Source organism: Bidens hawaiensis, unplaced genomic scaffold, assembly GCF_021521415.1.
Source record: "Bidens hawaiensis isolate Kalapana, Puna unplaced genomic scaffold, B.hawaiensis_p1.1 tig00011664_1, whole genome shotgun sequence".
In the NCBI taxonomy this organism is placed as follows: Eukaryota; Viridiplantae; Streptophyta; class Magnoliopsida; order Asterales; family Asteraceae; genus Bidens; species Bidens hawaiensis.
This window is the reverse complement of record NW_027491920.1, coordinates 419,279-443,209: the sequence shown is the minus strand read 5'-3', so window position 1 is coordinate 443,209 and position 23,931 is coordinate 419,279. Positions and strand designations below refer to the sequence as shown.

Below are 23,931 nucleotides of genomic sequence, written 5' to 3'. Positions count from 1 at the left end.
TTTCCTTACGCTTCCCTTTCGCCTTATGGCGAGGGTTTGCGTCGGTATCGGACTCCTCCCTCTCGTCGTCCGAGTACTCGCCCTCGCTGTTCATAATGAGGTGTTGGCGAGTACTGCCGAATTCGTCAGCCTGTTGAACTGAATGCAAGCGTTCGTCCAATTCAGCTTGGAACTCTTTCTGGCGTGCTTCGGCCCACGCCTTCACTTGATCTAGTGTTTGGCGAGGGACCCTCGTTCGTTTTTCCAGCTGGGTATCGGTGAACCCCAGTGGAATATTTACTGCACTTGCCCCGGCTTGGGTAGTCGGGGTAGTGTTCGTAAGGATTGTATAACCGCCGGTGTTCCCCCCAGTTGCTGGGGTTGTTACCGGGGTTTCTTGGTCGGTTACTGGCTTTTGGACCGGAGTAACGTTAACCATTTCTTCAGAAAATTTGAAAAAACTAAATTAGTTCTAGCTTTTATGCACGGATGGCGCCAATGAAGAAACACTAAGTGAACCCTGGACAGATTATAGATAATCTGGGGTTTAAGTAATGTTTCCCACGAGAATGAGGTCCAACAGAGACGGTTGTTCTTCAGGGGACCTGCAAAACAAACACCGTAAGCTCGTCACTGAGAAGGGGGGGGGGGTTCCTCCTTGTGACCACCCTCCGGCGTGAGAATCAGACTAGATTGCTCTGAATATAAGTGTATATTAAGAGATTGCTAGATAACAGGATAGCAGATGATCTTACCATTCCAAGATGTTGGAGTATTTATAGCCGAAGGTAGGTTTCCTAGAAGGTACAGCCGGCTGAATAGTATTCCTGTTCTACCAACAGTGGACTATGCACAGGCCATACTGGTTGGTGGATAGGTTACGGCCAACAGTAACAAAGTCGGCTGCACTATTCCACCAACTGTAGATTATGCACGTCCCACCTACTGTGGATTATACGCAGGCCATGCTGGTTGGTGAATAGGTTACGGCCAACAGTAACACTATTATACCAACTGTAGGCTGCGAATGCCCCTCAGTAAGAGTTGGTGAGTAGGCAGCGGCTAATAGTGACAAACAGTACTAGAGGGTGCTCCTCCTCGTACTGTTGTCGGTGAGCTGTCACCCTGTGATTGGCTCATGGGCTGTTCTGGTCAGATTGTCTGTCCTATCCATACCTTGGTAGGTATAGTACAAGAGATCTTTCAGAATCATACGGACTGGCTCATTTTGGCGGGATTGTTCCCGCCTTGCTCATTCCTTCATGTGACTACTGAAGTAGCTATTGTCTTGTGCGTGTAGCCCTGCTGTCTGCGGGTAGCCTTCCCTGATGGCTTGTATCCGCAACTGCGGGAACAGGCGGGGTACTTCACCATTGGGAGGCTTTCCCTGCGTGTACAGCTTGCGTACTGCGCGTAAGGTTCTCTGAGCATGGTGGGTCCTGCGGGAGCAGATGGCCTTTGCGCAGACGTCCCTGTTCAAGGTGAGTCTTGCGGGACCAACTGGGCTCTGCTGGGACCTACCTCTTCAGCCAACGAATCGACCTGTGTACGCTTCTCAATGGTCTCTTTATGCAGCCTGTCGTTGAGTGATTTCAAGCTTTTAACCTTGTCAGAATCGTCCATTGTTTGATGGGGTTTGTGGCGGGTGGTTTCGGGTGCATTGGTAATGGCCATGGGTTAAGTGGTTATGTGGGGATTGAAGATGAGAGGTTTTAAATTGATTGGCGGTGATGGGTTTCTGTGGCTGAGGATAATAATAATAATAATAAGATGTGGGTTTTTAGGGTTTCGATTCGATTCTATATAAAACAAACTCTGGATTTTATGGAGTCGACAAAAAAATATATATGCATGCAAGGAATAATAGGATAATATTCATTTATGAGTATACATACATCTAGGATAACAAGGAAAATCCACTTATATTTCAAATCAAAATTATACTTGCGTTTTATTTTTGATAGTGTTAGTTATAATTATAGTCCCTGTACTTTAACCAAAGTTACATTTTTGGGTATTTTATGTTTTGAAAGTTACAAACTTGTAGCACATTTGACATTTGGGTTATGTTAAAAGGAAAAATTACGTATATCCCCTTATTAACTTCAATTATTGACAAAAATACCCTTTTGCACCGGATCACCAAACCTAAACCTAATTTGAATATAACAATCAATTTTGTTAGTTAAATATTTGGGTTTTCATATAGCTAGCAGTGGTTTCCGATGTTGCAAACATTCAATTCCAATAGTTTGACCTTCGTTTATGGGGACGCAAGACAAAGACAGATAGACGGTCGGCTGATGCCAAGTCTCCGACAGCAGCGGCTGATAAACAGGTGGTGTGGGACGGTGGCAGGATGACGAGACTGAAGCAACGACAATAGCGGCTCATCGGGTTTCGCCGCCAAGCTCAATGTTTTCTGACGAAACAAAGCCACATGATTCAGGTTAGATCAGACACAATCGATGATAGATTGGTGGTAATTATCTAATTTAGGCATGAGATAATGATGGTAGGCAGGGAGGTGTGTTGACGTGCAGTCCATCTTCTGTAGATTTTGTTTTTTAACTGCTATCCCAATTCTCCATTATCCCATCTTATGTAGATGTGATAATATATTTAACTTGTAAATTTTAATTAAAGTAAGGGTAGAATTGTCATTGTAGAATCAAATGATAGTTTTAAGTTTAAGAAAGGGGATATATGTAATTTAAGTTTAAGGGTTAGGGATATATGTAATAAATGAAGTTAATAAGGGGATATATGTAAATTCCTCTATGTTAAATAACAACAAATAAGTTGTTAAGTTGAGTTGCAAATTGCAATGGCCCTTTCACCCTTTGACCCTTTGACTACTTTAAATATAACTTCATTTATATAAATTCATTAACTATATATACACACACTAGCAAAAGAGTCTGCGCTTTACGGCAGGGACACAGGTGGAATTTGGTTAGTAGGGGTTTGTTTGTTAAGGTACCGGCATTTTGCATAGTCAAATTTGTAGTCAGTATAGTTTGGGATAAAACACATAAGAAATTTATAACATTATCATATAAACTAAGTTAAACACAATTGCATATTTAAGTTTTTTTTAATATTTTGAAGTTAAACGCTGGTTCGTTACAGTACCGTCCATTGGTATAGTATAATATTCAAACTTAAATACCAACTGTACAATCAATTGAATTAAATTAGGCATATAAAATAATTTGAAAAAAAAGTGTTTATGATGCTCTTGTTCAATGTGGTTAAAGAAATGCTTAAGGTTTCTTTAAAGGATGATCCATATATGGTTTTGACCTGACAAGAATGAAGACCAAGAATTAGTAAATTGTGACAATAGAAACACTACCGTTTGGCAAGATCGCATTGAGCTATAAGTCAGCATGTAGCAGCAACAACTTGTCTTCAAAATAATGACCTTTAGCTTTGACAAACATTTGATGGTAAATTTCTATTATTCCAAAGTACAGGAAAAAAAATAATTAACCATGCCGATAAGATTAGTTATGTTTAAGCGTGATAACGATACAGTTTGTCTCGCTGGAAAAAGGTTCATTATATGCTATTAACAGTTATAATGACATCCTTTTAATATTAAGCATGTTTAGTATATGAAAAAAAAAGAGTTTTGGGGGAAGATGTCGATAGAAATACGCGAGTTTTGCGGAAGGATGCCGGTCAAAAGTTACAAATATATCATAGACGAATGTTACATATAAGAGGATATTAATAAATGAAAGTTGAATAGAATATAATAAGGGGGTGTTTGTCTTTTCCCAAAAGAGCTTCCTGACATCTTTTGTCTGCGCCGCGCAGACATTGAGGTTTGCAGACTATTTGTTTTCCGGAAGACAATTCATTAAAAAAGATCTGGGCGCCATCTTCTTGGCGCAGATATGGACTACTCACTTCTCACATATTCTAAACTCTTTCACCTATTCAAAATAGCAGACCTTTATCTCCACAAACCCTAGCCCCCATATCTCCCACCATCTTCCCGTCACCCCCTCTTCCCACCTCCGGCACCGCCCTCCGGCCACATAGGTGGTGACGCTCCCGGTCCTCGTTGGACCCACACGCTCACTGCCATCATGCTTACCAAGAATCAAGGCCCTTGCCTCATATTATTCGGCGACGCCACTGCTGTTGGCGGTGGACCTTCGTCTCTGGACCTTCATTGATTGATTGTTTACTTGAGTTTGTATAATTGTCCTTGGGTTATATGTTTTGATTTTAGGGTTAGATGGGGTCACAAAATCTCCCTTCATGTGTATGATGTTCTCACTAGAAAATGGACCACACATTTCTTTATTTCTGTTAAGCGTTTTTAGTAGGTTTGATTTGTTTATGTCTAGGTTTTGTTGTTGATTAATGTTAATTTAGATTTTGGTTTGGTTGTTGATTAATGTTAATTGTGGTTTTGTTTGATTTGTTAAGAATTTTAATAGGTTTGATTTCCATTAGTTTGTTCGGTGCGGTTTGTTTATGAATTATTTGCTTATATCTTTCAGATATAACTTTTAGCAGTCTGCTGACGTTAAAAAACAAACAGTCTTCTTCTTGCAGACTGCAGAGATTTGGTCCACCTCTTCTGCTACAGATGCCTGCAGATGTGATCCGCAGACTGTAAACATTTTACCTCTTAAAAAACAAACAACACCTAAGTCTATACAGGCTACTTTGGCACCACAATGAGAAGCATGATTGTCATAATTTACCAAAAGAATCAAGTCTCAAATAGTTCTAGAAAAGTTGCCTTTTAGAGTTGACAAGATGAGCTTACACAGGATTCCCGCACAGGATTCCCTGGCTGCATCACAAAACACAAACACAAAATTAGCTAAGAATTGTCTGCTGAAAACTGAAATTCGGTTGCAAATTGAAATTAAATTATTAAAACTTACCGTGACGGAAGAGAAGATTGAGGAACGAAAGATGTGTAAGCGGTTTCCCTTTTGGTAAAATGGTGATGCACCTTTCTACTTTTCTTATCAAAACTCTTTGGAAATTTTTTGTAAGTTTAGCGTATGTGATATTTTTGCTGGCCTGCACAAAAATAATCAACATCAAGGATAATTTTTGATCAATTGATGGATCTATCTAGGGCCGTAATGTAACAACTCGGGTTTTCCCAATTATTATATATAATATTCATGATCATAGTCACATAAATCGCTAGCCTAGCCACGAATTTCGAATTGGTACGATGTGTACCCAATCGCAATTCGCCGGAGAATTCGCGATTCCGGTTGCCGGTACGATTCGATCCATAAAACTCTAATTCGCGATTCAATTGAGCATGGTACGTCGTTCGATTTGATTATGAATTCGCGATTATTGTTAATTGAAATCGCTATTGCGTCAGTTGACCGGTCGCCGGTACGATTCGATCCATAAAACCCTAATTCGCAATTCAATTGAGCCTGGTACGTCGTTCGATTTGATTAATAATTCGTGATTGCTGTTAATTGAAATCGCTATTGCGTTGTTGATATTTTTAGGCGGGAAATTAAGAACGACGTTCACACTTCTCACTCCACAGTCATTATTATAAAGGCTATTATTATTATAAAGGGTTTCATTATTATAAAATCCCACTTCTTTCCTCTCTAATTTCACACTCACACTCAAACTCAAAAAACAATCTGTAACTTCTAGTCTGTAACTTCTGCGGTTCTGCCCAATATTGCAAATGGCTTTTGGAAGTCGATCTCAATCACAAAGAACAGTAGATGAAAACGATACACATGTAAGTGAAACGCAACATACTTACATTGATGTTGATGATGATGAGGCTGTTCATCCATCATCAACATCAGCAGCATCATCAGGTGGTAGTCAATCGAAAATTGACAAAGATTCATCTAAGCCACTACTTGGTGAAGTAACATTCCTTGGTGCGGGAAATAGTAAGAATCCCGGAGGTAGCAAACAGTGGACTTGCAATCACTGTAAGGAGAAGTTCACAAGCACTTACACGAGAATTCACGTTCATTTCTTCGGGGCTGCTTTGGGCAAAAAGGCTGAGATTAAAAGATGCTCATCGGTACTTAGAGATAGAGGGCTGTACGAAAGGCTTTTTACCAAGGTAAAAGAGGTTGAGAATTCGGGAAAGACTTTAAAAAAATCAGTTTTATCCACTCGTGCACCTTCAAAGAAAGGCATTGCTGAAACTTTTGGCGTGTTAGAGAGAAACGTGGTGGACTTGAAGATAGAGAGAGGCTTGTGTGCAAACGGAATTCCGTTTAATGTGTTCCACACTTTCATGAAATGATAGATGCCATAAGGAATGCACCTGCTGGATATAAGCCACCATCAAGTGAAAATGCGAGAACGATACTACTTGACGAATGCGTAAGGGATGTGGAGAAGGAGTTAGCACCCGTTAAAGATACGTGGTACACCCAAGGAGTATCGATTGTTTCAGATGGGTGGTCTAATGTCAAAAGGAGTCCACTTATCAATGTACTTGCGGTTAATTCCCATGGTGCAATGTTCATGTACGCGGAGGATTTTTTAGGGGTGGAGAAAAAAGGAGAGGAGATTGCTAACTTTCTTATTGGAGCTATTGAGACGACTGGGCCAAGCAACGTGTTGTCGGTTGTGACGGATAACGCGGCGAATTGCAAGGCTGCCGGAAAAGAGATCGAGAAGGTATATAAACATATATTTTGGTCCCCTTTTTGCGTACACACGTTAAATCTGATTTTTAAAGACATGGCAAAAGCATTTTTTTGGATGTTTGACACTTATAAAAGAGGCAAGGAAGTTCTTAAGTATTTCCTTAACCACACTCATGCTTTAGCAATTTTCAAAGAAAACTCAAAGATTGAATTATTGAAAATTGCAAAGACTCGTTTTGCATCACATTATATTCTCTTGAGAAGGTTATTTAAATGTCGAGAGGCACTAGCAACAGTTACCGTCCTCAATTCTTGGAGGGAATTGATGAAAAGTGGGGACGAAAATAGTCAAAAAACTGGGGAAATTATGGTTAAGACCATCAATGATGACTTGTTTTGGGAAGATGTTAAGAACATATTAGCCATCACAAAACCAATTTATTTGCTAGTTAAATTTTGTGATGGTGAAGTACCTAGAATGGGAGAAATTTATGAGAAAATGGATAACATGGTGGGCGAAATTAAAGATATTATGGTGGAAAATAAGTTCTCTAGTTATTTCCCTGACATTAACGATATTATTGTGGCTCGATGGAATAAGATGACAATCCCTCTTCATTGTTTATGCTTTGCTTTAAGTCCTAGATTTTATGATAGATACTATTTAGAGAAGTTGGCACCCGGTGGAGAACGTAGAAAGGCTCCTAACGATGACAAAGAAGTTACACTTGGTGTTATGGAGGCGTTTGAAAGAATTTCTGAAAATGAGGCTGAACGAAAAGTGTTGCAACAACAATTTGCAACTTTTCATATAAAGAAAGGATTATATGCAAGAGCCGCAACGCAAGCCGATGCTGTCGTTATGGATGCAATTGATTGGTGGGCTACGTATGGATCGGAGACACCCGAATTAGCCGAAGTAGCAAAAAAGGTACTTTTACAACCAGTTAGTAGCTCTTCGGCCGAGAGAAATTGGAGTACATACTCCTATATCCATAGCGTGAAGCGGAATCGTTTAAATTCCAAGAGAGCGGATAAACTTGAGTTTATTCACTTTAACATTAGACTTCAATCGCGTTTTTCGGAATCTTATAAATCGGGCCCGCACAAAAAGTGGGATATCAATCCGGAAAGCGCTTACATAGAAGGCTTAAGTGCTAGATTGGATGAAATGATGTGGGAAGATCTTGATGACGAAGGGGTTGAAAATGGGAGAGGAAAAAGGAAAAGACAAGATTAGAACTTTATTGTTTTAACTTTTGAAATTTGAACTTTATGTTTTGTTTTAAAGTTTGAACTTATTTTGTACTATGTAACTTTGTTCATGTATGGTGGTACCTTGTATATTAGTAATGAAGATTTTGTTTTGAAGTTAGAAGTATTTTTCAGTTTTGTGTTTTGGTAAGATTTTATTACTATAGGCATAAGAATACATTAGACATATATCAAACCAGACTACTTGGTATACCGTACCGAAGCGTACCGAAATGAACCTACCCCCCTCTGTACCGAATTCGTATAGCCTAGCGAACCGTGTACCCGTACCGAAGCGTACCGCGATTTATGTGACTATGTTCATGATCCGACCGGTTTATATATTCGGGAAATTATATCAATAAACACTAGCGTATTTATCGAGCTATCTAATTACCATAACATTATTGTTTAATTTTTTTATATAATATACAATTATACCTTTCACATTATGACACTTTTAACCCAAACTTAAACTTTTACCTAATCATGTTTCCACCTTCCATTCTCAGGGACTAAAATGCAAAATACCATATATTATGATCGACTAACCACTTGCTCGGATCCATTACCCAAACCCTTGACCCATATCGTATATCCGTTTACCCAGATCATATCTTGTACCCTAATCTTCGTCTTAAATATGGAAATTGGTTATTGTAAATCGTTCATTAGGCATAAAGGATTCTCACCGACAATGGCAATTAAGAAACAATATCAATTATTATATGTATTAACTAAAATATGTCGCAATACTATACTCGTATATGTATCAGAATTATTAACATCGTAATAATGAAATTAAACTGGTAAACTCAATCCTTACAAGCCAGCGAACCTTAACCCTTACATTCTAATCAGCCTATCAATCTTGTTCGTGTTTGTGGCCGACGACACCAGTAGCTGTTCTTCATCAATTCATCAGTATGGCAGGTAATCAAAGTACGTAACACGACCGTCATTCATCATACTTCAATTGCCCCATGATTAATTAAGCAAATATAATCGGATTTAATCAATTTAGATTCTAGGGTTCACGATTGATTTGGGGAACTGAACTATTAATATTTAATATATCGCTTTCAAGTTATCAACAACTGGTTAACCAGTCCAACTAGTGTGGCTAGTGTGCGTGATTCTCTTGGGCCGACCAATGGCGCGGGTTCGAGTCCTGGCCATGGCATTTTTTGGGTTTTATTTTTATTAATATTTTTTAATAGTTTTTAATGATTCATTAACTACTTATGATTAACAATAGGTACTAAATACATATTTTCTTTTGTTAACTGACACTTTTAATTCACGTTCTTATCAATTAATCTCATTAAGTTCCGTGTACATTTATATAAATATCTATATTAGTAAATATGTGTATGTACTGTGAATATATATTTTATTAAACTTTAACTTATTTAAACCCGACACCATCATTTTAGGATTCTTGTTGTTGAACGCCTATATAAACTTACTTATACTTATTTTTTTATGTATATATAAATATATATACATTAAACGTATTAAATAGATTTTTCTTTAAAAGATTTAAATAATATTTATTTACATATTACTACATATTATATTTAAATAATTACATATTATTATTATTATTATTATTATGATTATATATATATTTATATTAGTATCTTATATATATTCAAATAATAAAAAGTATATCTCATATTATATTTAACTAAATTATTTTATTTAAAGTGGTATATTTAATTTAGATTTTATTATTTCAAGCATATCTTATACTAATTAAATTATTTAAGTAATTATTTATATACTATATCATGAGGAATTATTGGGGAATTTATAGTTAATAAGACTATTAATAACAATGACCATAGATTCGATCAATCAATAATTATCCTAATACCAAATATAATTCAAATCACATCGAAATCTTAATTCATTAAATCATGTTATATCATATATAATTAAATCTTGAAATAATATTATTTTAACTAGGAATCCTTGATAGTATATCCGAAGGATTTATCTTTTCTCATCATCCGCACGCATATTTCGTTCCTCTTATCAAGTGAGTAATCACTCCCATTTATACTAATTTTTACCGATTTGGGGACATATGCGTAACTATCTATTTTCATATTACATAGTATTCAAACCGCAATTGTTTATCCTTGTGTATTTATCAGTGTGCTTAATTTGCTATTTGCTTACTTGCTTTATTCGAACGTTATTGATTACTTCGGCAACCGATGTCCATTTTTATGGCAACGGTTTAGTCCTTGCTTGGTAACCAATGCCCATTTATATGGATTGGTTGAGCCCTTTCTTTATAGTTGTTTGATTGTTATGTGCTATGGCTTATCTGTATATATCACAGGAACAGTTTTCACTTTTACCTATTATTATATAGTGTCTCAAATATGGTGATTTACTTTTCGGTAAAATGGTGAGTGAATAATAATAATAATTCAACCTTTCTTGTAGGAAGGCTAGAGCAGAGTTGACATCAAGCCCTAATTGATTCAAATAAGCTTCCACGTCTTTCACAAACGACGCCGCCGGTATTCCCCTCCGTTTCCCCACCACTTCACTCTCCATCTGCGCCGTCGATCCTGTTGCTGTTGCTGTAGCCATTTTCTTTCTTTTCTTTTCTTCGAGGAGGAGGAGGAGGATGCAAAATATATGGTATTTTTTAACTATTTTAATTTGTTTCTTTTTTTTATAAAACAATTTCTGAATCTAATCTAACTAATTTATTAAAGCAACATCATTTCTTTAAAAGACGCATGCTTCGTTCAAAAATCATAACGCTCCTCATCGTTTGTAACCAAATTCTTTGCTTCGTCTACAAACGGTTCTTCATAATTTACCGGTTTCATAATCCAAACAACATCAAATATGTTCATCGTTTTCAATTATCAACTATGATTTATATTATAGTGTTTAATAGATTTTTGTGAAGAACATCAAGCTGATTCACTGCTATTGGATTTAGGGTTTAACTAGCATGATATTTTATATTAACCGTTAATAGATTTGATATTTAATCGATTCCTATTAATCTATTTATGTTTTAATCTATTTTGGGTTTAAAGGAATGATTTTCTTTTAATTATTGGTTAACCAATATGATGTTTAATCTGTTTGTTACTCTAAATCTATCTATATATATTATTGCCTACCATAAAATTCCTGATGTCGCTCTTAGGTTGTTCCCCTCATTCTCTAGAGCCACCAAATTGCTTGATTTATAAATGGAGGCTTCTCATGCATTTGACCGAATTCGCGGGTATGAGTCTCACCAAAGCCGGATAGTATTTAAATGGGTTATAACATCTCATTTATTTGTAAAACTATTTCATAATCAAACAATAATTTTCACGGGTCATGAGTCTCACCAAACCCGGATTACCCTTAAACGGGTTATAACATCTCATTTATTTGTAAAATAACCCTTAATCATCAAAGAATAATTTTCATGGGTTATGGGTCTTACCAAACTCTAATAACCCTCAAATGGGTTATAAGATCTCATTTATTGATAAACACTTTCATCATCAAATCATAATTTAATTTATTTGCTTTACATGTTCTCCGTTGCTGATCTATAATCTCCGTCGTCGGTTAACTTCCGATACTACCCACCATTGTCAACTACATCAACGCCCTTTTTTCATTAGATAAATATTTGTGTTCATGTTTGTACATTTAAAAAAATCAACATGCTCGTGTTCGTTTATGTTTGTTCGTTAAAAATCTAAAAAACCTAAACATCTTAACTGATAAAACCCAAACGTTAAAATATAATAACAAATAATATATATGTATTAAATTAAAACATAATTATGTTAAAAACTAAAATAAATCATCACAAAATAGCAAAACGATTAAAAAAAACTTTAAATAAAATCCCATAACATGGGAGGATCAAACTAGTTGTGTTTATATATTGTGATTTTTGTTCCTAATACACCTAATTTGACTAATGTATTAGATTCCTGCATGTTCGTTATGAACAAGAGATCTCATTTTAAGGATTCATGTGAATGATGTAGTTCAAGTACAGATGAAGTTAGTTTACAAAAAAGACTTGGTTTTAAATGTGAACACTCTTCATGTGATAGTGTATCTGTAATGGTTTAATTCATGTAAACTAATAATTTGTATCATTTTGACCTTTTTTTATTGCCATTTAAGATATTAATATAATTAGTTCAGTTGCGGGCTATATATATATATATATATATAACTAAAGCTAATTTCCGAATATCCAAAAACTCAAGTTTCGTTAAATTAATCATTTGATGCTTCACATTTTACATTCTAATCTTCTGGTTTGTATAGAACAAACAGAAGGTTTGACATGCACCAATTTGAAAATAAGTAACAAATAATTAAATCACACTTAATGTTTGGTAATCGTATCCCACTAATTTTAATTTCTGTATACTAAATATTAACAATTTAAAGAATTATAAATGTCACCTAACTTTTGGTAATCATATCCCATTAATTTATATTTTCGTAAAAAAGTTATATTTATTATACAATCTTCATCATCTGTTCTTATTCATTGATATGCTCTTATTCTTTCTGTGGGTTTGCCTATTGGTTCTTTTTTAGAATGTAGTCAACACGCAAATGCAGATGCACCATCAACCATCACTCACTCTATCTACTCTAAATTCAACCAATGTAAGTTTTTTTATTTTGGTTGTTGGTTTTGTATATATATATCATTGAATTTTCCTTACAATCTTATGTCTGGGCATTGTGCTTTAGAAAATCAACATGTTACATTGAAATCTACTTTCATGTATAACAGATTGAAAGTATTAGTTTTGACAAACGCGATGGTATATTATTATTATCATTATTTTATTTTAGTTTTTTTTGTATTTCATCTAGCATTTTGTGTTTTTTTATAGTTGTTATTTTTTATTACGAATCGAATTCGTAAGAAAATATACTATGTTCAAAAGTTTGTTAGTCAGAAATTATAAGTTCACAATTTTAAGATTGTCATTTTTATAATCAACATTTTTTTTTACCTTTTTTAGTTATAATTTGTTACGTATAACATCTTCATTATTGATAGTTTGTTACGATTTATTTCTAAATTTGCAATTTTAAAAGAGTTGTTTTAATTATATTTTGACGATTTTCTTTCATGTTGTTACGATTTATTTCTAAATTTGCAATTTTAAGAGAGTTAGTTAACATTTGGTTTAGACAAAATGGCAAAAGACGTCCTTTACGTTTGCACGGTTTTTCAATGGACGTCCTTTGGCAAACTTAATGACAGAAAACATCATTTATGTTCAAAAAACGTCGGTTCATCCTTTTCACTAACGAGGGTTAGTTTTTCTCGTTAAATCCAGTCATGTGCACCTCATGCGAGGGCAATTTAGTCTTTTTACCCCCTCAAGGGTTATTTGTGTAATTGACTTAAAATCTTGGGCAAAAGCCCTCGCTAGCTCACCTGATCTATCTATCTATCTATCTATCTAGGGTTTTCACTTAAATCCCCAAATTCCATGGGCAACTGCTGCAGATCTCCGGCCGCCGTCGCTAGAGAAGACGTTAAGTCATCCAACGGCCACGATCACACCAACCACAAACTCAAGTCTAACGCCGGCAACACAAAGAAATCACTTGTTACTGTTCTAGTTGAAAAATCAAAGGAAAGCATTGAAGATAAGTACGCATTAGAAAGAGAATTAGGCCGTGGAGAATTCGGCGTAACTTATTTGTGTATAGATCGGAGTTCTCGGGAGCTGCTGGCATGTAAATCCATATCCAAACGGAAGCTTCGGACCGCGGCGGTGCGGCTGTGGTGGTCCAGAGGTGCGGTGGTGCGGCGGCGGTAGTCCAGAGGTGCGAGATCTAGGGTTCATTACCTAGATCCGATTGTTTTTAATCATGATATTCAGATATATGGTGTCCGGAGATGATTTAGTGATAGGGGATGGTGGTGGCCGGAGTCGGTGATGGTGGTTATAGAGGGAGAGAGTGCAGGTTATAGAGAGGGAGAGAGGACAAAATATATCTTTTATGTATCTTTAAATATTTTTATATTTATCTCAAAGTTTAAGTTATAAACACAAATAGTCCCTCAAAGAGTAAAAGATGAATTTACCCTCATGTGCTATGCACATGATTGGCTTTAACGAGAAAAGTTAACCGGGTTAGGTCCAAAGGATATACCCAGATAGACCTTTAAAACGTAAAGGATGATTTATGTCATTAAGTTTGCCAAATGACGTTCATTGAAAAACCGTGCAAACATAAAGGATGAGTTTGCTATTTTGTCTTTGGTTTATTATTATTATTAATTTTTTGTTTGAATTATATATTTTCTTTACCTTATTATTTCAAAGTTTGAATTTTTTTTAACTCTTATTAGTTATATATATATGGATAATTTTTTGTTAAATTTGTAACTTATTTCCAATTTTTTCAACAAAAGTTCAAATTTAAATAGTCCAAAAATTGATTTATTTCCTAATTATGTTTCTTATAAAAACTATAACTTATTTTCAATTATATCAAAATAAATTCAAATTTTAAAATTTTAAAAAGTTAGAAATTTAAAAATTAATTTGTTTCAAAATTCCAAATTGTAGCCTATAAAAAAATTAAACAAGTTAATGTATATAAGTCAAAATATTTTATTGATTGGAAAGTTATTATACATACGATTTATATTTTGTTACTATTTATTTTTATAAATTGTTACATATAAATCTTCATTATTCACAATTTGTTACTATTATTTCTAAGTTTGCAATTTTAAGAAATTTGTTTTAACCTAGGTTTCTTTATTTTTTAATATGTTAATTAACATTTGTTTTGTTATTATTCAATTTTTTGTTTGAATTATTTTCATTAAACGCAATTTCATTTTATGCAAATTCGAACATTAATATATTTTTTAAAACCTTTAATTATTTTCAAAGTCAAAATAATTTTTTAGTGTTTCAAAAGTTATATAAAAGTTCGTTTATTATAAACCCTTTACCAAGTTTCACTAACATTAATTTATTTTGTTGACCTATCAATTCAAATTTTGAAAATCTTATTATATATGGATAGGAATCTAACTGATTATAATAATTAAAATATTAATTTATTATATTTAACACATTCTTTTATTTAATATTTAATATTTATTTAATTTCATTAATTATTAATTGATTCATAATTTCAAATAGGTGTTCTTATTTTCCCCAATCACAATTTATTATAATTTCAAATGGGTGTCATTTTCCCCAATCACAATTTATTATGTTGACTTTTAATAAAAAACTAGTATTACGACCCCTCGCGTTGCGAGGGTGGGGAGGCGCCATTAAATTGTTAAAAAGAGAACAATCAGAATAAGAAATGGTACTTAAGATCTTGTGTTACGACATAAATGCAAAACTAAACGTCTACCCTTCTCACACCCAATTTCTCACAAATCTCGGTCTCCCACACATCACACATCGTAAAGCCAAAAACCTTCTGAATGATATAAGTTTTTAATTACGAACAATACATATAAAAACAATAAACTAAATGGTTAAGGAAACAGCTTGCTGCGCGAAGAACAGAAGCACCACGCAATACGCCTCCCAACAATATTTGTGCCTCCGACAATGACGAACCAGCCTCTCTAGAGCTGACTGCATGTGAATTAGCTGGTAACCTGATATTCTACCCTGCACTAAAACACAAAATAAAATGTCAAATATCTTAACTACATTTAAAAAAAAGACTACATATCAAGCAAGTTACCATTTGACAGTATGTCCATCCATTCAGCCAACAGAAGTAAACAAAAGAAATATCTTGTATCTAAAGTTTAAACTGAATTTGAGACGTCGCTATGGGAGATCATGTAACTCAACATTCTGAACACAAACCTTGAATTGATCCATAAACTGTGACAATGTCCCAATAGTTTGTTCAGATTGATTGATTGCATCTTCCGGATTACTATATATTGGGGGCACAACCAACAAAAGTAAGATAAGGAAATCTGAATGAGCAAAATCTTAAGGAGAATCATTCACTTTGTAAAAGATATGTATTAGAACCTATTAATACAAAAAAAAAACCAAATTTACCTTCGCAAATTATGCCACAACAGCTACTTCCAAAGAGTAGTATCATACACCAACTGTTAACGTCAAATCACCAAGGTAAATTGTATGATAACCCACAAATGGATTTAAAAAAATCAATGAACACCAATAAACCTCAAAACATATACATGTGAAAACCACATGCTCAGATCAGTGTCGAATGATCATCATAGCAGAAAGAAAAAATGAATCGAGACAGCTTCGGAGGCTCAGATGAAGTGAAATTCATCATCATAGCGTTTATCAACACAAAAGTGTTTACTTACCAACGTTTTCAAGCTACTGACCATGAAGTAAACATGTACATAGCTGGAAACAAAGTGTAGAAACACCATTAAAGAGGCTAAAAATAGACATACTTCGGCAACTACCGCAAAAAGAACACAAAGCAAATAGAGCCGATCACACACTTGAACACAATTCAAGCCATAAACATCCAAAAAACCGCCACTACAATGAGAATAATCTAATCATTTCAGCTTGTAATTAGATACAGTTAAGAGGCTCACCATCGGCAAACACCACCAAACCACCACCGCCACTCGGGGTTCCCAAAAAGAACCGGGCAGCAGTAGTGTAATACCCGTAAATTTTAGTTTTACAAAATATGATATAATAATAATAATAATAATGGGAATAAAAATAATAATAATAATAATAATTTAAAATTGAAACCTAGATGATTTCAAACTCATGACTGAGCATATGTTTATTATTTTATATTCCAATCATCATCTAGATCAACTTGTTTCAAATTCAAACGTGAGCAACAAACAATCAACTTATTTAGGAATTTGATCACGCTTATAACTCGTTTAATATATATATACACAAACGCGATAAGACTCCAACATAAATCTCACAAAACCCTACCGCCATCATATTCGGTTCTGCCGTTACTTGAAAACCACCGCCGCCGCAACTGTTTTAAACCACCACCACTGGCCTCTCTCTCTCTACGTGACCCTACCTTGTTTCTGATTCAAGCGGTCGCCGGTGACTCCACTGCCGACGGACCGTCACGGACCTGTAGTAGTTCATCGCTGCTATCCTTGCAAATTTCATTGCTTCCGTGTCGCGAGACAAGTTCACTTCGTCACCACCGTCAAGTACCGTGCACCACCACCGTTCTGCAAACTTCCGGGAATACACCGCCGCTGCCATCGATCTCCCCAATTTAGTAAGAGACAAGTACCAACCCGAGTCAGTTTCATTCTTTTGATATCATATTTACGTGACAAAGTGGCAACTCATTCGGTTAAATACGCAGCCACCGTCACGCGTCCGGTTACTTCCTCCGCCCTCGCTTTCTGATACGTTCGTTTTGGTCTGGCTTTTGAGGTAACTGTTAACAATCTGATTACGAATACTTGTACGGTTATAGTGTCTATAACCGTTTGTTTGTTCCGGCGACTAAAGCGAATTTCAAAACTTTGTTATAAAGAAAATACACAAACTAATAACATCGATAATCTGGTTCGTTTACTGTATTTACATGATTTAGAATGTGTAATTAAAGAATCAAAAGATAGTCATGTTTCTTGTATACGTAAGTGATATGCATGTGTTTATATAATAATAATAATAATAATAATAATAATAATAATAATAATAATAATAATAAAGTTATGAGTAGCTTTCAAACTAATTAAAAACCGGGAAATCTGTTTTGTTGAAGGAACATATGTTAAACCACAAATAATTTCATGTAAACAAAATAAATGGTATTTTGAGAATTCTAACTGAACGAAAAGAGAGATGTAAAAATATAAAAGTCTCTATCGCCAGAACACAGGTCAACTAGTGAACTAAACAAGTTAACACATCTAAGCAAATCTTTTGAAATAAATAAAATGTAGGTATTAGTACAACGTAACGCGGCTCGGCTTTATTTGCTTACTCATCGACTATTAAGGTACGGTTTCTGGTTTCTGTCACTCATAGTATAAATTATATTCCGTTACTTCATTACGGATTCTGTTTCTTGTTACTTCGTAGTACGGTTTCTGTTTTTGTTACTTTTAGTATCAATTATATTCTGTTACTTGGTAGTACGGTTTCCGTCTTTGTTTCCTCTTAGTATTATTTATATTCCGTTACTTTGTAGTACGGGTTTTAGTTTTCTTCACTCATAGTACTGGTTCTATATTATATTCTATGTCCGTCACTTCGTAGTGCGGATTTTTGTTATTTTTCAGTTTCAGATTGAGTTCAGTTTATCCGTATGATACGTTTAATATTAAGTTTTTAACATGCAATAGGTTATATATATTTTGTATTCATTGTTGCATGTTCCTGTTCGAATTTAGTTATATGAATTTAGCTTCAGTACTCTGTTACCCGAGCATTTCTGACTTGTCGTTGGGGCGTCAACGACATGGCACTTATCGTGACAGTGCGTAATCAAAGTTCACGGCGTCTCTAGCTTGTGCTTGTATAAGCACTCTGGCCCCTAGAGGCGTATAGATCGATCTTAGCTCCGACTCCTGACTCCTGACATGGCACTTATCGTGACAGTGCGTAATCAAAGTTCACGGCGTCTCTGAAAGTACTCATGTAGTACCTTGGCCACTTAGAGGCGTATAGATCGATCTTAGCTCCGACTCCTGACTCCTGACATGGCACTTATCGTGACAGTGCGTAATCAAAGTTCACGGCGTCTCTGAAAGTACTCATGTAGTACCTTGGCCACTTAGAGGCGTATAGATCGATCTTAGCTCCGACTCCTGACTCCTGACTTCTGTTTGAGATGGAACAATGTGTGCACGCCACCCACACCGTCTCTTTGGTGCATGGACTAGCTAGCTGTGTACCCCTCTGTTTAGGCTCTGGGTGCTTCCGTATTTCACGACCTATTTATTTTAACATCATCGTCGTGTATTTTAGTAATTATATTTTGTTTCGCTATATTTCTGGTCCGTTTCGATATGTGTATATGCATTTGGTTAAATTTGAGTATATTCAGATTACGTCCCGATCGTGTATCGGATTATGTTTCGCATTTAATTATAGTTCGGTCTAAAACGTGGTTTTATATCCGCAATAGTTTCAGTTCTATTTCAGTATGTGTTTTGTCTTATGTGTGCTTTTACCTATACTATTGTTCTTTCCGTTACTGGGCAATTTTTGGCTCAGCCGTGTTTTCTTGTTTTGTTTTTCTTATTTTGTTTTCAGGTAATCCGGGATTCGGGGAATTTAGTGATGAGAGATAAAAATGAAGTTCAAGCTTATAAAAGTTAATTCATTTTGTTTAATAATATGACGTAGGTTGCATTAATTTTTGTTGTATTTTGGATTGTGGCGTTGATTTGATATCTGTAATAGTAACACGTTAGCCTGTTCCGGGTTGGGGTGTTACAAGTAGGTTAGCCATGAACACCCAATCCACTGCCTCATATCTGAAACTGTAACAATGAATTTGTTCACAACCTTGAACACCATTCTAATTTTTTTCATGTATCAATAACACAGTAAATTCTTGATTTATTTGTACAACTTTAAGACTCATTTTAGCATTTCAAAAATTGCAACTTGTCATTTGTCGTCATTGAGTTCTAAACTCATAAATAAAACTAAACACACAAAAAATGTAACACTCTGCTAAACTCATAGAAGGTAAAGTTTTGAAATTGAAAGTTTTAATCTTGACATCAATTCATGGTACATCTTATACAAATTTCCTCATTGAATTATATGTTATCATGACACTTTGGACACTAAAAGTGGCTCTTTTTTATCGTTTTCAAAGTTTTAGATAGTTCAATAATCACATGGATAAACTCTCGAATCTCAAAATATGATGCGAAAAAGAAAATTACACAAACACATGTAAACTTTTAACAAAAACAAAACCGGACACCAACTATAACACAGTCAAAACTCATGAAAGACATAACTTTAAAAGTTGAAAACTTTAGCTTTTGACATCAGTTGCTTTTGTATTCATGGAAGAGATTTCAAGACACAAACGACAACTGCATTTACCACATCATAAACCCAGAAAACAAAACAAAGAATCCAATCATACATAAGCAAAAAGAGAAAAATTAATACACAATTTGTAAACCCTAACTACTCACCGGAGCAGATTATCGTAAAGGAAGTGGCAAAAGTTAGGCCATAGTAGGTCAGCCACCAGCTCTCCCACCACAACAAACTACCGGACCCTCGCCGTGACGACACCGCCTAGGGTTTCCAAATGGGACCCGGCAACAGATGACGGTGGCGACCTTGTTGGTGGAAGATGGTCGTAACAGCTCTCCCGGAGATGAAGAAAGAGAGAGAAGCTAGGAGGCGTAAAGACAAAGACGATACCAAAGAGAGGGAGAAGCAGACACTTGTGGTGTAATCTAACATTTGTAATCACACGTGGTATATACAGAAAGCATGAGATGCTGCTGTACAGCAAAAGAAGTATATAGTACAATCTGTAAAGCATGGAAAAGTTTTAAAGCACAAAGTACATGTCACAATGCATCAAGAAGTTCTCTTTTAATATATATATATATATAATTAAAAGTTTTATTTATTGAAAATCATAAATTGATTTCCCAATTTCCCAATTGGTACAATATTAATCAAACAATAATAAATTGATTTAACGGGTATTTATCAATCAATACACACAAAAAAATTAATTATAATTCATTTTAAAATTTTAAAATCTTTAATTTTATAATAATTGGCTTTATATAAATATATTAAATTTAAAAGTTTGAAACACCTAATCAATTAACTTTATAAATTTAGAAACAAATGTTATATCTTATAAGTTGTTTAAATGCCCTTTTAAAACCCATAAATCAAACCCATAAATCTTGAAATAAATTTATGTTTAATAGGTTTGACTAACTCATCATTTGAGTCACCAACAATTAGAGTTTTTTTACCCAAAATGGGATGGGTGAAAAAACTATTTACCAAAATAGGTTTTTTTATTGGAATCTTACATTTCTCACTCCTAATTTAATTAATTTAAATAATTGTTATACAAAAATGTCAATAGTATTAAAGCTATAAAATTTAATGGCTATTAATTTCAAAAAATTTACATCAATATAGTTATGTTTATTATATCTGTTTATCATATATCATACAAAATATGTAAAAAGTAAACACAATATACATATAAAACATGAATAAAAAATTATACATGAATCATAATTGTTTAATATATCAGGTCAACAAGTTGATTTTTTTTTGGTTCCAAATAATTAATTGCATCTGAAAATGCAAAAAATATTTTTCAAAACTATATAAACTTCAAGAGTAAAACTAATGGGTCGTTGCAATGGATCGAAACATTGATAAAACAAGCATGCCGCAACAGTATATCAATGCCGATATCGACGTTCTTTGATCAATATCAATGCTGATACCGACACTATTCGGTCGATATCAATGCCGATATCGACGTTGTTCGGTCGGTATCTGTTCATGTCGTTACTGGTACGACGCGATACAAAAAACATTTATAAACTTCTTAACTAAATGTTTTAGGAAAACAAAAAAACATTTGTTTGAATAAGGTTTTAATAAAAGATGCAATACAAAAGTAAACAACAATTTTCTTAAACAACTATATTCTTTTAATACAGTTCGAAAAAAATGTATTATTTAAAATATATTTAATGATAGATTTATTAAAAAAACATAATCTACATGCAGATATGTGGAATATAAAAATATTAAATAAGTTTCACTTGTCTTTTATTTTAAAAAAATAAGAATTACTTTTTATCCACTAAAAATAGGAGTAAGAACTTTAAGATTCCAATAAAACACCTACTTTGGTAAGTAAGTTTCAAAACACCTATTTTGGTAAATAATTTTTCCACTCACCCTATTATGGTAAAAAACTCCAACAATTATTCCAATAATCACATATCCGATTTGCCATATGGACGAATATGCAAGCATACGTTTCATGCTTGTTTGAGTAATAGCAATGAGATTCCCCAATATCATGCTAAGAATAACTAGGATTTACAGAATAAGATGTCATTCGTTTGATTGAATCCTTCGTGATGGAAATTCCCTTCAAGGTGCTTGCTTCCACTAGTGGCGGGCGGGCGAAGGGTCCAAAGGACACGTAGCCGGGGGCGAGCCAGAAAGGATCAAAACACTTCACACCCCACGAAGGATTTACGGATTGTATTTTTCTTGTTAGCCCATAAGGATCGGACACCCATATTCTAGGGCCATACAAACCTGTTACATGAAATGCACAAAAACCAAAGCATGTAACAAGCTACATCAAGTAAGAAGTGTAAAACGATTAGTTCATAAGGACCACCATTGTATAACCATTCATCAACGGACGGTTCCATTGTATCATTTCTGGGTCCAATGGAATTCACAGTTATAGAAGAAGCCATGTCAAATAGAGATTTTTTCGACCCTATTTCGATTGTTAGTACGATATATAAGGACCGCTACTCCAAAGAGTATTACACCATTGATCATAAAATATCGATTGCTTGTTGAACCTCTTTAACGGATAAAACGAGGGTTCAATTCCCTCTAGGGGTATATCAATACTCAAGACTATAAGGAGTGTGATTTTCTATCAAGTGATCCATCTTTGTCAAGTCCTTCTAATAGTCTACCCAGTGGGACTTTGTATTTTATGGATAGATATATGATTCAACATGACCTTTTGTAAAATAAAATGTAAAAAAAATTCCACTCTCCCCCGACTCCAGAATTGTCACACCCCAACGTACAACAGAAATGCCGCGGCGTGAACTGATTGCTCACAGCTCTTAAGGTTACTATCATGCAATATTATAAATTTCAATATCTATTTAATAAATTCAAATAAAACAAATATTCAATACAATATCCAAACAAAAACAATAGTGCATCAAACAAACAAAATTCATAAAAACATAAGTCCCGTTAAATTCTCTAACTTATTCCTTAAGTGATCTTCAAACTTGAAGTAACTTCACGTCACACGATCACCTGCATATGCGTTAAACATAAAGTAGATTTGTCAACACATGGTTGAGTGAGCAACACACCAGTTTAATGTACATGTAATATATAAAAATAAATAGTGCAACAAGTCATATGAGATAAACAAATTAACCAACGAGTAAAGATAAATGAGATGTCGAGAAGCATGATGGCTATAAAGACTGGCTTATGATCATATTATTCTGAGATTATGCTGGACCTCTCCGAATGCGGTTCACAATGAGCACATAGTCACATAACAAATATGATATAAAATTGTTAACACATAAGACAATAGTTGCAGTTTGAGTATATGTATAAATAAGAGAAAATAGGTTGACACATATGTCCCCAAAACGTAGAAAACGGGTAAAATAGGGGAATGTGGTACTCACCTCAAGACGAACAAAGGTGAATGAGAATACTAAGAATGCGGGAATCACGCGTTGACGATAAAGCCTAATAAGGAAAAAGAGAAGTACGAATAAGCTGAGTAAATGTACAAGATCAATTATGACGACTCGATAATTTATAATTATTATTAAGTTAATATTATACCCCTTTTTAATCATAATGAATATAATAATATATAAAGATATAATATGTAAAATCATTAGTTTGTTATAAGTAAAATATATCTTAAAATATTATTATCATATATTTATATATAGTTTACTTGTTATTTATATATATATATCAAAATATTAACTTTCATGTTATTATTATATATATATATATATATATATGTATGCTTACATATGCATACATGAACGAAAGACGTGAGAAAAATAAGTATTATTAAGTCGTTTTTCTATAAAATAGTTTTAGTTAATGATTTTTATTAATAATATATTTATTAAGTGATTTAAAAAGAAAATATAAACAAAATGCTAAAAATCCGGTGTAGCAGGGGTTAAACCCGCGACCCCCCCCCCCCCCCCCCCCCGTGACTCATAAGGTTTAACCAGCTGGGCTACAAGCGACGTGCAAATAAGTTTAGA

The 23,931-nt window shown here is 34.3% G+C and overlaps 1 long non-coding RNA gene across 1 annotated transcript in view; it reads left to right on the top strand.

Moving 5' to 3' along the window:
- The window catches only part of LOC143538689 (uncharacterized), a 164,379-nt gene that overhangs the window by 113,915 nt on the left and 26,533 nt on the right, over positions 1-23,931 (top strand). The window lies entirely within an intron of this gene.